Here is a 16,113-nt window from a genome sequence, read left to right on the forward strand (position 1 = left end):
TAAAGAGCACTGACCGCCACTGAAGCATACACCCCTGTAGGGCCCCCATGTAGAGGGTCAGCGTGGCGGAGGTGATGTTGCCTAGCCTCACTACCTGGGGTCAGCCCGTCAGGAAGTCCAGGATCCAGTTGCGGAGAGAGGTGTTCACTCTCAGGGTCCTAAGCTTGGTGACGAGCTTGGAGGGAACAATGGTGTTAAACGCTGAGCTAGAGTTGATGTGTGCCATAACCAGCCTTTCAAAGAACTTCATGATTGCAGATGTGAGCACAGGGCATTAGTCACTGTGGCTTGAAGCTTTAGAGTTGTTGGGAACAGGAATGATGGAAGTCATCCTAAAATATCTGGGGATTACAGACTGGGACAATGGAAGGTTCAGAGCTTCATGTTACAGTAGATGTGAGGTGTTTGTTTATGTCCGGGAGACAGCTTCCCTGGCTTCCTCGGCACCTGCCCCGGCCGTCACTTTCTCCACAGCCGAAACATCATTGAGGAAGTACGGCGAGTGGCAGCGATTAGGGTAGTCCAAGTCCAATATCGGAGGGAAATGTTCTTGACACCGAAATTTGACATTTCTGTTTGAACTCTTCTAACTTGCTTGTTTTGCCAAGAATTCCACAGCATGACAGAGCAAGGAAAGGGCTTCATCTACTGGGGATGAAGCAATCCCTCTAATCTGTCATTGTCCTCCAACTGAAGACCTTTCTGTGGGTTGTGTAGGAGTTCAAATTGAAAGCCTCAATATTGGGAACAAAGAACTGTGTCTTTGTGTTTGTGTTGGCATGACGCAGGCCACATAGGCCTCTCTCCATCTATCATAATGGTTCATGTCTGCGATGGAACACAAACGTTACTTCATTAGCCAAGTTCAATGATCTGTTCTGGACTTTTTGCAACCATAAGAAATTAAGAAATTGTCCTGGAGCTATTCCAAGCCATGTCCTCAAAAAATTCTCTCACCCCAACTCCCCCATTTCATTTCCAGGGCCTGTTTCCAGTACTGTATTACCTAATTAAAAGCCACGTCTCTTCCTGTAAGCACTACGATGAATCCTTCAGAATACTTCACAACACCACTCGGCCCTGTGGGTCTACCCCATATACATTTTCTTGGCTCCACCGCTTGTTTGCTGGGAAATTCCTGAATTGTGGTAAGAATTAACTTTGCTTCCCCCACAAAACCTCCTAAGTGTAGTTTCTAATACTGTTTGTCTGTGGGGGGGGGGGGCAACATCTGGTTAACTCTGAGGTTACAGTGAGGTTAGAGGGACTTTGCTGAAGCGTGAAGCGTAGCAGCCACCCCCAAGCCCCCTTGTACAACTGTGTGTACTGTAATGTTCTCTGAGCACTCTAGAATGTTCCTGGTACATCATTATGAAGGATAGCCCGTCAGAGGCACATTTCGGTCGCATCTCTCACGCCGCTGCTCCAGGTGCATCCGAGAGCTCTTTCAGCTCAGCTATGCTATCTGACACGGCCGACGGACAGACACCAACCTCCGCGCTGACAGAACACAGCTACGGGACAGAACAGCTGCTTCAGAGCGTGTGTGTATGTGCATGTGTGTGTACGCATGGGCATGCATCTGTGTGTGCTCTGTGTGTGCTCTGTGTGTGCTCTGTGTGGCTGTGTGTGATTGTGTCAGTGTATGTGTGATTGTGTCACTCTTTGCCTGTTTGTGTTAGCGAAATAAAATTGCACTAGATGTACATTTTTCACTGACTACAGCCTTGAGTTGTATATTTTTAACTTAGTTCAGGCCTGTACTTTTCTATAGGGATGTACAGTTTAAGTAACGGATGTGTTCCTTTTCCATAAAACAGTTACTCGAAACAAAACCATAATGCGTCTCATTAAGGCCATACGAGATAAAGCTCTATTCCTAGTTAAACAAACGTTTATATGACTCTAATCAAAACCACCACGAGTCTAATCATACGCGTAAAATCCAGTACAAATGACTGTGTGTTCTAATTCCAGGCATCCACTCTAAAGTTCATTTTCTGCAGTCAGCTTAACTATCATGCTCTGAACTTTGTTATTCTAATGCAAGTGTCTGTTGTGCTGTTGAACTCATTGATCAAGTGTCTGTTGCGCTGTTGAACTCATTGACCAAGTGTCTGTTGCGCTGTTTAACTCATTGATCGGCTATGAAAAGCCAACTGACATTTACTCCTGAGGTGCTGACCTGTTGCACCCTATACAACCACTGTGATTATTATCATTTGACCCTGCTGGTCATCTATGAACATTTGAACAACTTGGCCATGTTCTGTTATAATCTCCACCCGGCACAGCCAGAAGAGGACTGGCCACCCCTCATAGCCTGGTTCCTCTCTAGGTTTCTTCCTAGGTTCCGGCCTTTTTAGGGAGTTTTTCCGAGCCACCGTGCTTCTACACCTGCATTGCTTCTACACCTGCATTGCTTGCTGTTTGGGGTTTTAGGCTGTGTTTCTGTACAGCACTTTGTGACATCAGCTGATGTAAGAAGGGCTTTATAAATACATTTGATTGATTGATTGATCAAGTGTCTGTTATGCTTTTGAACTCATTGATCAAGTGTCTCTTATGCTGTTGAACTCATAGTGTCATGCCCTGATCTGTTTTACCTGTCCTTATGCTTGTCCCCACCCCCCTCCATGTGTCGCCCATCTTCCCCACTTATCCCCTGGGTATTTATACCTTTGTTTTCTGTCTGTCTGTGCCAGTTCGTCTTGTTTGTTCAAGTCAACCAGCGTTTTCTCAGCTCCTGTTTTTCCCCAGTCTCTCTTTTTCTTGTACTCTTGGTTTTGACCCATGCCTGGCCTGACTCTGAGCCCGCATGCCTGACCACTCTGCCAGCCCCTGAGACTGCCTGCCGTCCTGTACCTTTGCCACTTCTCTGCATTATCGACCCCTGCCTGCTTTGACCTGTCGTTTGCCTGCCCCTGTTGTTACAATAAACATTGTTACTTCAACACAGTCCGCACTTGGGTCTTACCTGAAACCTGACACATAGATCCAATCCACAGAACCTTGCAGACGTCAGTCGAGCCGTTATAGTTGATTCCTATTAACAATTCCAGCCGACTGGTCCCATCTGGCTGGCCGTTATGTCCTATCTCAAAATTATAGGCATGACGCAAGATAGGATTCCAAACAATTATTGGCTATCCAGAAAGCTAGCTAGCTAAATTTACTAGAAACAATAATACAACAATTGAACTGTTGTAAATCTCCACCCACTGCCATAGGTTCCTCAGCTCTACCATTTGAGCTGACAGCTTATAGCTCTACTAACTTGAGATAACTGATGTCACAATCCCAAAAACACACAAAGTGATCCTGGGAAAATCACTAGGTAACATTGGATTTGTGAGATTGCTGTTTTAGATAAGCAAATTCACAGCGCAGTGTTTATGACCTCATCAAACTTCCCTGGAATCTGTGTCAAGGATGTGACGAGGGAAACGGTCAACCTACTGAACAATTGGAACGCACACACGCACACACTGTACTCTTGAACACACAGTATGCGTGTGGGGAGGGAGGGAGAGGGGGGGGCAACCTTGGGATGTTCAACAGTTGACAGGGTCACAGATGGGGTCAGTTTTGGAGGCAAGGGGGATGGGGGGGGGGGGCTACAAAAACACAAATAAATACAGAGAGAGAGAGAGGGACGATGACCGCTAGGGGCCACAACAACGGGGGCGCGCATCAGCGACAGAGAGGCCGCGCCATTGTCCATCCAGAGGCAGAGCGGGCAGCGGCCATTGTCAGAGGACCAGCTGAGTCTATGTTCCCTCTGGATCAGAGAGGCCCAGCAGCCCATAGTGGGCCACAGCCCAGACTCTTCTCTCCTGCCACCTCCTTATTCTCTCAGACAACAAAGGGCTTCTTCTGTGTCAGGGAGGGAGCAGGGAGGGAGGGCTGGACAAGCCCACGATCCTAATGGAAACCGCTGGGTAGGGGGACGGCACGCGCATGTGGAACACACACTAACACACATAGACAAACTCATACAGTCCCCCAGAAATATACACACAGGCACATAGAATAAACTGAAAGTGTTTGGTCAAGAGAGGTAAGCTTGGTAGTCTAAAGAGACCGGTCCAGTGGTGGAGTATAAGCGACTGTATGTAGGGCACACGGTACGTTGTCTCTGTTCGCTCATGGTTCTGCCGTGCAACAGTTGTTCTTCGTTATCTCGGCGCTCAATTCATGAGCTGAACACTCAGTCGTCTCAAGCGCTAAATTAATATGACCCTCAGAATTCTAGTCAGAGACAATATTCTTCTGTCGAGTCAGCTGACCAGGAGCGGATAATAAATTGAGTTTTGTTGAGTCATGGTGAATTACAGTAGACTCAGTGGTTCGGAGGAGCAAGGGTTAAAAGCTCATTGATTTAAATGTTAGCGAAATATATAGGTGTAATATGTGCCATTTCATAGCAGACACTTTATTTATGATCTGGACTGGTCATCGGAAGTTATTTGAAGCAGACGGACGCAGTCGTGCTGCTGTGGCCAACGACGAACACTAAATGTGATTTGAGAAGATTTTCAATTGGGTGTGATGGACAGGCTTTCTGTTTTGAGCCGGGTTGACTTAGGGTCAACATCTGTTGGCCTATGTAGGCCCGTTTTATGAAATTATGCTGTTTATTTATTTCACGCACAACCACAACTCTCAGAGGGCCCTCTGTCCAAAACGGAGAAGTTGCAATTCTGGTTAACTACGTTAAGCAGCCGCTCCATCAAAATAACAGCTGTGTTCTTCAGTAACGTGCTACATGTGAGCAATTACCAAGTAAACAATGTGGCGACGCCACCAGGGAAAAGTTGGTGTAACAGGGACACTACCCGGCATGGATGGGGTAGTTGACATCAACCTTGTGAAGAGACTAGAATTATCCTGTGTTCTGCTCCTTTCTGGCCATCAATCCCCTAGAGAACTTAAGGGGGGAAGAAAATCCATCAAATTGGCCCGGTAAAGCTGTAACATCCAAACTTTCTGGAGCTCTATAAAAGTGTCATCGGCTGTAGTAAAGAATGGGGCCATAAGGAAAGGCAATGGGGGAGGCACTGGGATCCACGAGACAGTCAAACAGCGTGCCAGGAGGGAAATTCCATTTCTCTTCATGCATGTACGGGACTAATTATAGATGCTGAGACGTACTATAGAAGAGAATAAGTGTGTGTCTGTCTGTGTGGTGTTGTACTGTACTGTAGGGGGTGACAACACAGCCTGCTGTCTTTGTACTGTATTGTAGGGGGGGGGGGGGGGGGGGGTTAATGGGCACAGAGGTGCCAGGAAAGGCAGAAGGTGTCATACACAGTACATGGAGCCAGGGAGGGAGAGACGTGGGAGAGAAAGAGCTGAAGAGTGGGGAACGAGATGGGGAGGTAAGTTGGAGGAGTGAGGATGGGGAGACGGGGGTATTTACAATGAAGGGGTCGCAAGGAAAGAGTGGGGGCCATGGACCCGGGGCAGGAGACATTTATGTGTGTGTGCCGTGAGAGGGAGAGGTGGATTGATGACTCATGGAAAACCTTCCCAAGAGGACAGTGTGGTCCTGAGTCACCTGACAGACAAAATGAACACATTCACATTCACAGCCACACACAACCACAATATACACACACGGCACATGGGAATAAAATCGGATAACCACACCACACACAATATACACACCGGCACGTGGGAATAAAAATCCCAGCTGCCTCAAGGAAAACCAAAGGGCTCCCAAACATAAGAGGAGAGGAGAGGAGGAAAGAGGAGAGGAGAAAAGAGGAGAAAGAGGAGAGGAGAAAGAGGAGAGGAAGAAAGAGAAAAGAGAGAAGGAGAAAGAGGGAGAAAGAGGAGAGGAGAAAGAGGAAGAGGAAAGAGGAGAGAGAAAGGAGAGAAGGAGAAAGAGGAGAGGAGAGGAGAAAGAGGAGAGAGAAAAAGAGAGGAGAGGAGAAAGAGGAGAGGAAGAGGAGAAAAGAGGGAGAGAGAAAGAGGGAGAGAGAAAGAGGAGAGGGAGAGGGAGGAAAGAGGAGAGGAGAAGAGGAGAGGAGAGGAGAAAGACGAGAGGAGAAGGAGGAAGAGAGAGGAGAAGAGAGAGGAAAAGAGGAGAAGAGGAGAGGAGAAGAGGGAGAGGAGAAAGAGGAGAAAGAAGAGAGAGGAGAAGAGGAGAGGAGAAAGAGGAGAGGAGAAATAGGGAAAGAGGAGAGGAAAAGAAGAGAGGAGAAGAGGAGAGGAGAAAGAGAAGAGGAGAGGAGAAAGAAGAGAGGAGAGGAGAAGGAGGAGAGGGGAAAGAGAGAAAGAGAAGGGAGGAGAGGAGAAAGATGAGAGGAGAGGAGAAGGAGGGAGGAGGAAAGAGAGAAAGAAGGAGAGGAAGAGAGAAAGAGGAGAGGAGAGGGAGAAAGAGGAGAGGGAAAAGGGAGAGGAGAAAGATGAGAGGAGAAAGATGAGAGAGAGGAGAAGAGGAGAGGAGAAAGAGGAGAAAGAGGAGAGGAGAAAGAGGGAAAGAGAAGAAGAGGAGAGGAGAAAGGAGAAAGGGAAGAAAAGAAGGAGAGGAGAAAGAGAAAGAAAGAGGAGAGGAAAGAGAGAGGAGAAAGAGGAGGAGAAAGAGGAGAGGAGAAGAACGAGAGGAGAAAGAGGAGAGGAGAAGAGAGAGGGGGAAAGAGGAGAGGAGAAAGGAGGAGAGAAGAGGAGAAAAGAGGAGAGGAGGAAAGAGGAGAGGGAAAGAGGAGAGGAGAAAGAGGAGAGGAGGAAAGAGGAGAGGAGTAAGGGAGAGGGGAAAGACGAAGGAGAAAGAGGAGAGGAGAAAGAGGAGAAAGAGGAGAGGAGAGGAGAAAGAGGAGAGGAGAAAGAGGAGAGGGGAAAGACGAAAGGAGAAAGAGGAGAGGAGAAAGAGGAGAGGAGAGGAGAAAGAGGGGAAAGACGAAAGGAGAAACAGGAGAGGAGAGGAGAAAGAGGATAGGAGTAAGAGGAGAAAGAGGAGAAAGAGGAGAGGGGAACTAAGTGAGCTGTGAGGTCCGTAATATTGCGGTATCCTATTCTGAGCAGCGTAGAGGCTGCTTATCTCAGAGGAATATGGTAGTTCTTTCTCTTTCCCAGCCAAATGCTCTACAATTATTGTTAATTTAGGATGTAGAGAGTCCTAAAAAGTGACTGTCAAATCAGAGTCGTGTGTGTCTGCTTCAACGGACATAAGACCAAAATACAGATCACCATATCTTGCCATTCAAAGACATATACTTTCATCATATGCAGGCAAACCCACATAGACCAATAAGACATACTTCTGTTTCCATACATCACTGAGTTTATAAAAATCTAGAGGCCAAACTAAGAGTACATTGTTGTGTGCAGGTTTCTGACTGTGCTGTATAATCAGATGTGCATTGCTGGCATTTGCAGGCTGTCTCTTTGCTTCTGCTGGGGGACCCAGTTGCACAGAGCTGGGAAGCTCATCAGTCCAAGCTCGTCCAAATTCCTGGAGCTGGAGACCTGTGCTCCAGAAGGATATGGGGATTACGTCTATTCCCTCTGCATTTGGGGGAAGGGGGCTCACACTCCTGAAGTTAGGGGGTTAGGAGGAACGAAGACAGGACAAGTTGCTGAAAGAGAGGGGGCTGTTTTCTATTTCAAAAAGGCTGGAACTGGGCTGAGGAAGGAACGGAATGCCAGCTTTCAAAGCAAACAGGACTTATCTGCATGTAAGCGCCAGATTGCAGGGGCCTGAAAACTCAGGGCAGAGAGGGAGGGTTTGAGACGCTTCCTGTTGCTCCGTTCAAATTCCATGACCAATTCCTATTCCCATTATTCCCTTTGATATGGTCCAAATAGCCAAACAATACCCTTTCTCCCACAAGACTCCGGCTTCAGCCCAGCTCCCAAGATGATGTATACGATCGCGCGACATGGCCATGTTCAAAATAAGTAAGACACAGTTCACTGCGTGTTTTCATAGATGTTTTGCTGTGAGAGAGGAATTATTAAGATTGCCACACCAAAGGCCTTGCCTGTCAAGTGTTTGCCAACACTCAAATGCTTGTCTAGTAAGTCCGGACTGTGCTGGACGAGAAAATAATGATGAATCACGCGTTTGGAAATTGTCCAACGAAGATCTTCAGAAGGCTTGTCAAAGAAGACAAGGAACTCTATTTCAGTTCAGTTCAATGCCAGTGAATAATCTGTGTTTGCTATTGACTAGGTGCATATGCACACAACATGTTTGTAGGAGAAATCTTGCCCGTTTATATTGGCAGTGAGTGACATTGAAGGAGGGATGTTCTTTGAACATAGCTCCAACCAGTTGATCCCTGCTAAAGACCTGGCTGATATTAAGTCATCCACCTTGACTATACAGTTGAAGTCAGAAGTTTACATACACTTAGGTTGGAGTCATAAAAACTCGTTTTTCAACCACTCCACAAATTTCTTGTTAACAAACTATAGTTTTGGCAAGTTGGTTAGGATATCTACTTTGTGCATGACACAAGTCATTTTTCCAACAATTGTTTACAGACAGATTATTTCACTTATAAAGCCCTGCATCACAATTCCAGTGGGTCAGAAGTTTACATACACTAAGTTGACTGTGCCTTTAAACAGCTTGAAAAATTCCAGAAAATGATGTCATGGATTTAGAAGCTTCTGATGGGCTAATTGACATAATTGGAGTCAATTGGAAGTGTACCTGTGGATGTATTTCAAGGCCTACCTTCAAACTCAGTGCCTCTTTGCTTGACATCATGGGAAAATCAAAAGAAATCAGCCAAGACCTCAGACAAAACTATTGTAGACCTCCACAAGTCTGGTTCATCCTTGGGAGCAATTTCCAAACGGCTGAAGGTACCACGTTCATCTGTACAAACAAAAGTACGCAAGTATAAACACCATGGGACCATGCAGCCGTCATACTGCTCAGGAAGGAGACGCGTTCTGTCTCCTAGAGATGAATGTACTTTGGTGAGCGAAATGTGCAAATCAATCCCAGAACAGCAGCAAAGGACCTTGTGAAGATTCTGGAGGAAACAGGTACAAAAGTATCTATATCCACAGTAAAACAAGTCCTATATCGACATAACCTGAAAGGCCGCTCAGCAAGGAAGAAGCCACTGCTCCAAAACCGCCATAAAAAAAGTCAGACTACGGTTTTCAATTGCATATGGGGACAAAGATAATACATTTTGGAGAAATATCCTCTGGTCTGATGAAACAAAAATATAATTGTTTGGCCATAATGGCCATCGTTATATTTGGAGGAAAAAGGGGGAGGCTTGCAAGCCGAAGACCACCATCCCAACCGTGAAGGACAGGGGTGGCAGCATCAAGTTATGGAGGGACTGGTGCACTGGTGCACCAGGGACTGGTGCACTTCACAAACTAGATGGCATCATGAGGCAGGAAAATGATGTGGATATATTGAAGCAATATCTCAAGACATCAGTCAGTCAGGAAGTCAAACCTTGGTTGCAAATGGTTCTTCCAAATGGACAATGACCCCAAGCATACCTCCAAAGTTGTGGCAAATGCCTTAAGGACAACAGTCAAGGTATTGGAGTGATCATCACAAAGCCCTGACCTCAATCCTATAGAAAATGTGTGGGCAGAACTGAAAAAGCGTGTGCGAGCAAGGAGGCCTACAAACCTGACTCAGTTACACCAGCTCTATCAGGAGGAATGGGCCAACATTCACCCAATTTATTGTGGGAAGCTTGTGGAAGGCTACCCGAAATGTTTGACCCAAGTTAAACAATTTAAAGGCAATGCTACCAAATACTAATTGAGTGTATGTAAACTCATGACCCACTGGGAATGTGATGAAATAAATAAAAGCTGAAATAAATCATTCTCTCTACTATTATTCTGACATTTCACATTCTTAAAATAAAGTGGTGATCCTAATTGACCTAAAACAGGGAATTATATCTAGGATTAAATGTCAGGAATTGTGAAAAGTTTAAGTATATTTGGCTAAAGTGTATGTAAACTTACGACTTCAACTGTCAATATACCCAGGGATGACTGTGATTGTTTCAGATTAAACTATTACTACACAAATACAATCCTCACCCTCTTTTTCTGCCATGAACTCTCCCATGACTAATATGCTGTCAAGGGCCAAGAGAGGGAATGGGGAGGAGTGCTCAATTATAAAATTAGGAATTAGAATAGTAGAATGGCCATGACCCTTCTTATGATGGTCCAAAGGTCAGCCCTGTTGGTCAGGGAGTTGGTCAACTGTGATTAACCAGTGCTGCTATAAGATATTGTGTAAAACAATGAATGTGAATAAAATGTCTGCACTGTATGCGTGTTAGCTAGACTGACAGTTTCAGACGAATGATACATTTTTCAAATTAACTGCCAATATGCCAACATTCTATTTAAACAATGCAGTCAATCTCCACAGCCATACACTGACTCAATTCAGTTGAGGACTTAGACAAGTCGTAAATGTAACAAGTAGTGATATTGTATCATATAATAGGACTCACAGCTTTCCAATAAAACAACATTTGAGACATTCATGGTCTGTTTACGTAAGGGATAATCAACGAGGGGCTAGCTCTACGGAAGATAATGAACGACGTGGAAGGTGTGTTCAAGGACTTGCTAGCGGAAAATAACTAACCTTCCAAAGAGTTGCATTATTTTCCAGAGAACGCATAGAGCGCTAAGTTGATTATCCCTTTTATACCATTGCTATAATTTAACACATTTGCCGCTAGACATTTGTTCACTTGCCGGTAGTGTCACTTGATGTGTACTGGAGGCGAAGTCAGGTGCAGGAGAGCAGAGTGAAGTGAACAGGTGCACACTTTATTCCGGTAAAATATCAAAAGCACAAACACGTGCCCAAAACACGGAACATTTACCAAAACACCAATAGACAAAATACACATAACACAAACAATCTTACACAAAGACATGACGGGGAACAGAGGAATAAATACATGTAGATTGATTGGGGAATGAAAACCAGGTGTGCAGGGAACAAGACAAAACAAATGGATACATGAAAAATGGAGCGGCGATGGCTAGAAAGTCGGTGACGTCGACTGCCGAACGCCGCCCGAACAAGGAGAGGAGCCGACTTCGGCGGAAGTCGTGACAGGTAGAAATGTGTTCAAAACCCACTGAAGTAGCTAGCAAGTTTACTAGATAGCTACAGTAGTTGGCTTGGTAAACAAACAAATAGACTTGATTGTTTAGCTAACTAAACCATCAGTCCTAGCTCACTATTATGAAAATCGAAATCAACAATGCCAATAACGTTTTAAATTTGACTTTTGCTTTCAAAAGCAGCTCTAACATAGAACATGTACAGTATGAATGAACTACAGCCATTGAATTCTACCGTGCTAATATACCATCTGTTATAGGGAAATAATGCACGCTCTAGAATGCCCTTCAAGACAAGCAAAAACAAGTATCCAACAATGCTACGGTATATATTTTAGAGGCTATTTATACAGAAAATGTGTATAAAAACGGTATAAACTGTATTCATAATTATATGACAATATTTTAGGTTGGCTATAGTTCTATCACACAATTTCTGGTACATCACATCACATCACATTTGCAATGAGACTGGTTTTGGATTTCTCCCCGAACAGGATGGCTGACATTTTTGCCCCATTATAGTATGACACAGCCCCTCTAGTATTTTGATAGAATCTTTATGGCTTTAATTAAGATCATAAGGGGTACTGAGAGGTTTTATTTGTCCACTCTGGATAGATTACTTTCCAGCTGATTTGCTGGAGAACTTCATGTTGTTTGAGCAAGAAGGGCCCTCCTGAGCTACTTTAAGGAACATGCTTTTTAGTCCAGGACTATAGGCTTAATCTATGTCCAGGAAACCAGACCAAAAAGTCTGCAATGAAAACATTGTTTCAGCATCTCTGAGTGAGATCGTGGACATTCCCTTGCAATGCAGTACTGTAGGCTACAGTGCGGTTTTGGCAAGAGGGTCGGGGACAGGCTTTCAAAACCGGCAAAGAAATACTCCATTAAACACTTTAAATTGTGGTGAAGATTATGGTGAATAACTACAGAAATGTTACTGTGGCCAAATAAATCATTTTTGATTCAATTGTGGGTTTTTGATCACGTCTCTGCGTACTCATTAGAATATGCTATCAATGACTCAACGCGGCCGCCAAATGATCAGTCACATTCACTCGTTTTGTTTGACATGCTCAGAAAGTTTGTTATTATTACACCAGTAAATCGTTTATATGATCAGTAACACATATACTGTACTGTCTGTGTCGTATCTACTATACAAAGGCTATCCTCATTCACTTTGTGGCAGACAAACACGTGCCATTATCAATATGAAACAATACGCCTACATAGCGTAAAGTATGTAGATAGAGAGGATAGCTTAAAGTATGTAGATTGAGAGGATAGAGTATGCACATAGTTATTAATAACATGTATATAAAACAGAGAAACAAAAGACACAAACATGTTTTTATCATAGGTTTGTCCAGGGGTGTTAATCATGCGACGTTGTCATTCAGTGAGGTGAAACTAAATAAATCACTTGGCATTATCATCTAATAATACATTATTATAGAGAGCATAAACTTACCTTTACAGGTGTGTGGAGAGGAGACATGAACACCTATGCTGCTGTGCTGCTGTCTTGATCAGTGTTCCTCTTCCCACCGCACTCTGATAAACTCCTTTGACTCAACCTGTACCTTGTCACTCTACTATGTTGTTGATGTATCACACAGTCCGGACGCTTTGGGGTGGATAACGCCTTTCCCTAACAGGAAAACAGTTTGATTTCGCTGTCTTCGGCGCACAAGACTTCCAAAAAACGAGAAATTAAACCCCGCTTTCAATTCTTGGTCTTTCCCCTTCTTGGCACAAGCCTCGCTTGTTGCTTGATGCCAGGAACCATCCCCTTTGGCTTGAATCACTGCTTCACCTGATCGATGTTCGCAATTGTATGACAATCCTGGGAAATTGTGACACATCTATGCAGCTCTAGGTCTCCTCAACATAATCACCCAGCACTTGATAAAAGTGCTCCGAGTCCGAGGACAAGTCCGATTTCCCACCGCCTCTGAAAACTCATGCACGTATATGGTTTTCCTTTTCTTTCCTCCTTGAAAAGGCGTCGCGAACGTCTCTGATTACCAGTACTACATTACACATACACTAATAGTATTATAGTGTCTAACAGTAGGCCTGTGTGCATAGCCGCGGTAATTAAGGGTGTTGAGGGTGCTGCAGCACCCCCTGATACATCACAATACACAAATAATTCATATAAAAATATGTATATTGAAAAAAATCCCTCCACAAAATTAGTGCACTAGGGCTTTATTACTCCTGTATGAACGGAGAAAAATACTCAGCCGCAAAAAAAATGGAGAGACATGTATGTATGTAAGTCAGAATTTTGTGATATTATCTCAAATTGTTGAGATACGCAAGTCAACATTTTTAGATAATAAGTTGAAAATGCGAGATACATAAGTCTAAATGTTTAGGTACTACGTCAACAGTATTAGATAGTATGTAGACATTCTGTCAGTAGATCATACAAATCTGTTTCTTAATTTGTAACCTTGTGTGGCGATTTCAGAGGTGGCATCCCAGAGTAGTGGTGGGGGGGATTGTTTTTCTGTGGTGTGGCCAAGAGATTTTCCTGATCTGGTAGGCTAACCTAAGCAGGTAAAACTCTGGGCCTTAGTTGAAGGGTATGACATAGTAATAAATCAGCTGTGAAACATTTTTAGAATGTAATGTTTTAATATAATAGGCTATTTATAATATAATATGTTTATTTGTTTAATTGGATAGCTGTTAGATTTTGCAGCAGCTACTCTTCCAGGGGGTCCACAATAAAACACAACACATGACAAGTAACAGAACACTGATACACTGATAGACAGAGGTTTTCTAATCAGGTCATTTTTTAAAATCAGGTCCTGGAAGAACTCCTGGCTATGGAAGCCCATTCCGCCCGCGAAAACAAAAAAGATCAATACTGTCTCAAAATGTCAAGATACTATCTAAAAATCTTGAGATGCTATCTAAAAAATTTTAGATACTAACTCAACATTTCCAGATACTATCTCAACATTTCCAGATACTAACAGAAAATGTGCGATATTAAGTTGACATTTTTAGACACAAACTCAAAATGTCAAAATACTAACTTGAAATGTTGAGATAATAGAACATGCATATAGGATATGTTTCTTTATTTGTAGCATTATGTGGTGATTTCTATCTATCCATGTTGCAGATATCAGCACAGCAGGGCCACCGGCAAACGTGTGGCAAGCTGGCATTTGCACCAACAATTCTGATTCGGTTTATTAAAATATATTGACAGAAAAGTTTTGTAAAAGAGGGAAAGTACTGTTGTTTAGGCTGGCTAGACTAACTACCTGTCACGCCCTGACCTTAGTGTCACGCCCTGGCCTTAGTTATCTTTGTTTTCTTTATTATTTTAGTTAGGTCAGGGTGTGACATGGGGGATGTTTGTGTGTTTTTGTCTAGTCTAGGGTGTTTGTATTGTCTAGGGGGTTTTGGTAGAGTTCATGGGGTTGTGTTCAGTGTAGGTGTTTATGTAAGTCTATGGTTGCCTGGATTGGTTCCCAATTAGAGACAGCTGTCTATCGTTGTCTCTGATTGAGAGCCATATTTAGGCAGCCATAGGCATTAGGTAGGTTGTGGGTAATTGTCTATGTCTTGACGTTAGTTGCTTGTGTCTGCACTTTTGTTTGTTAGCGTCACGGTTGTTTTGTCTAGTTTGTATTAGTGTTCGTTTCTTCTTCTATTAAAAATATGTATTTATATCACGCTGCGCCTTGGTCCTCTCTTTCACCTAAAGACGATCGTGACACTTAGTTCCTTTTTTTGTGTATTGCACCTTGCAGAACTGTTCGTTTGTCGCTTTGTTTTTGTTCAAGTGTTCGTATTTATTAAAAGTATTATGAATACTTACCACGCTGCACCTTGGTCCTCTTCTCCCGACGACATTCGTTACACTACCAATCAATTTTTTAAAAATTGAATGACTGTTAGCGACTATTTTTACTCTCAATAGTAAGTTGAGGCCCGACTGTAAATAAACACTATATATACAGTATATACTGAATAAAAATATAAACACAACATGCAACAATTTCAAAGATTTTACTGAGTTACATTTCATATGAGGAGATCAGTTAATTGAAATAAATTCATTAGGTCCTTAACTATAAAAATATAAACGCAACATGTAAAGTGTTGGTCCCAGCATGATCATTACACAGGTGCACTTTGTGCTGTGGACAATAAAAGTCCATTCTAAAATGTGCAGTGCCACAGATGTCACATGTTTTGAGGGAGCATGCAATTAGCAGGCTGACTGCATGATTGTCCAACAGAGCTGTTACCAGAAAATTGAATGTTACTTTCTCTACCATAAGCCACCTCCAACGTCTTTTTAGAGAATCTACCCCTGAAACACATAAAAGCCTATAGTAGCAAAATCGTCCTAATATGGTGTGAGTCAGTCACGGTTCAGACATAGCAACATAAGGTAGGCGAAACGATGTGAGTCCTCACTCATAGCCTGGGGTTCCCATAGTCAACTGATGTACTCTGACATCTGGACAGGTATTTCATTACCAACAACACAGAAGGTTATCTTGGACACGTCAGGAAACCATTTGTGGGTTCACCTAGTAGAAATGATAGTGTGGCCTTGGCCTATAGAAATAGTACAGTTCATTCCTTTGAATTCATTTGACTACGGTCGTTATAGGAGCATTTAACATTAAGTTGCTCTTACAGCCTACCTGTAATTACACAGTAGTAACATCAGTCACTGTTTTGTATTTACTTACTTTGTAATTTTACTGTACTTGTCTTTACTTCTATATAATAGAGTGGTGACCAATTAACAGCTGTGTAAAAAAAATAAGATGAAAATGTATTGTTAATCATATGAGCCAATGAAACATTGTGATACAAAAGACCCACATTTTTAGAGGTCCATATTTGCACACTCTGTCGTACTGTACACTGTATACGCTTAGACACTCAAGCACATTCAGTCATGCACAACTCAACACAAACACGTGCAATGGCCAGAGACCCACTAAGTATAATGAGAGT

At 43.3% G+C, this 16,113-nt stretch overlaps 1 pseudogene; it reads right to left on the reverse strand.

Moving 5' to 3' along the window:
* The window catches only part of LOC111949405 (pleckstrin homology domain-containing family G member 2-like), a 43,611-nt pseudogene extending 30,525 nt beyond the window's left edge, over window positions 1-13,086 (reverse strand).
* Window positions 13,087-16,113: the final 3,027 nt, after the last annotated feature.

The sequence above is a fragment of the Salvelinus sp. IW2-2015 genome, linkage group LG22 (assembly GCF_002910315.2).
Source record: "Salvelinus sp. IW2-2015 linkage group LG22, ASM291031v2, whole genome shotgun sequence".
Classification (NCBI taxonomy): Eukaryota; Metazoa; Chordata; class Actinopteri; order Salmoniformes; family Salmonidae; genus Salvelinus; species Salvelinus sp. IW2-2015.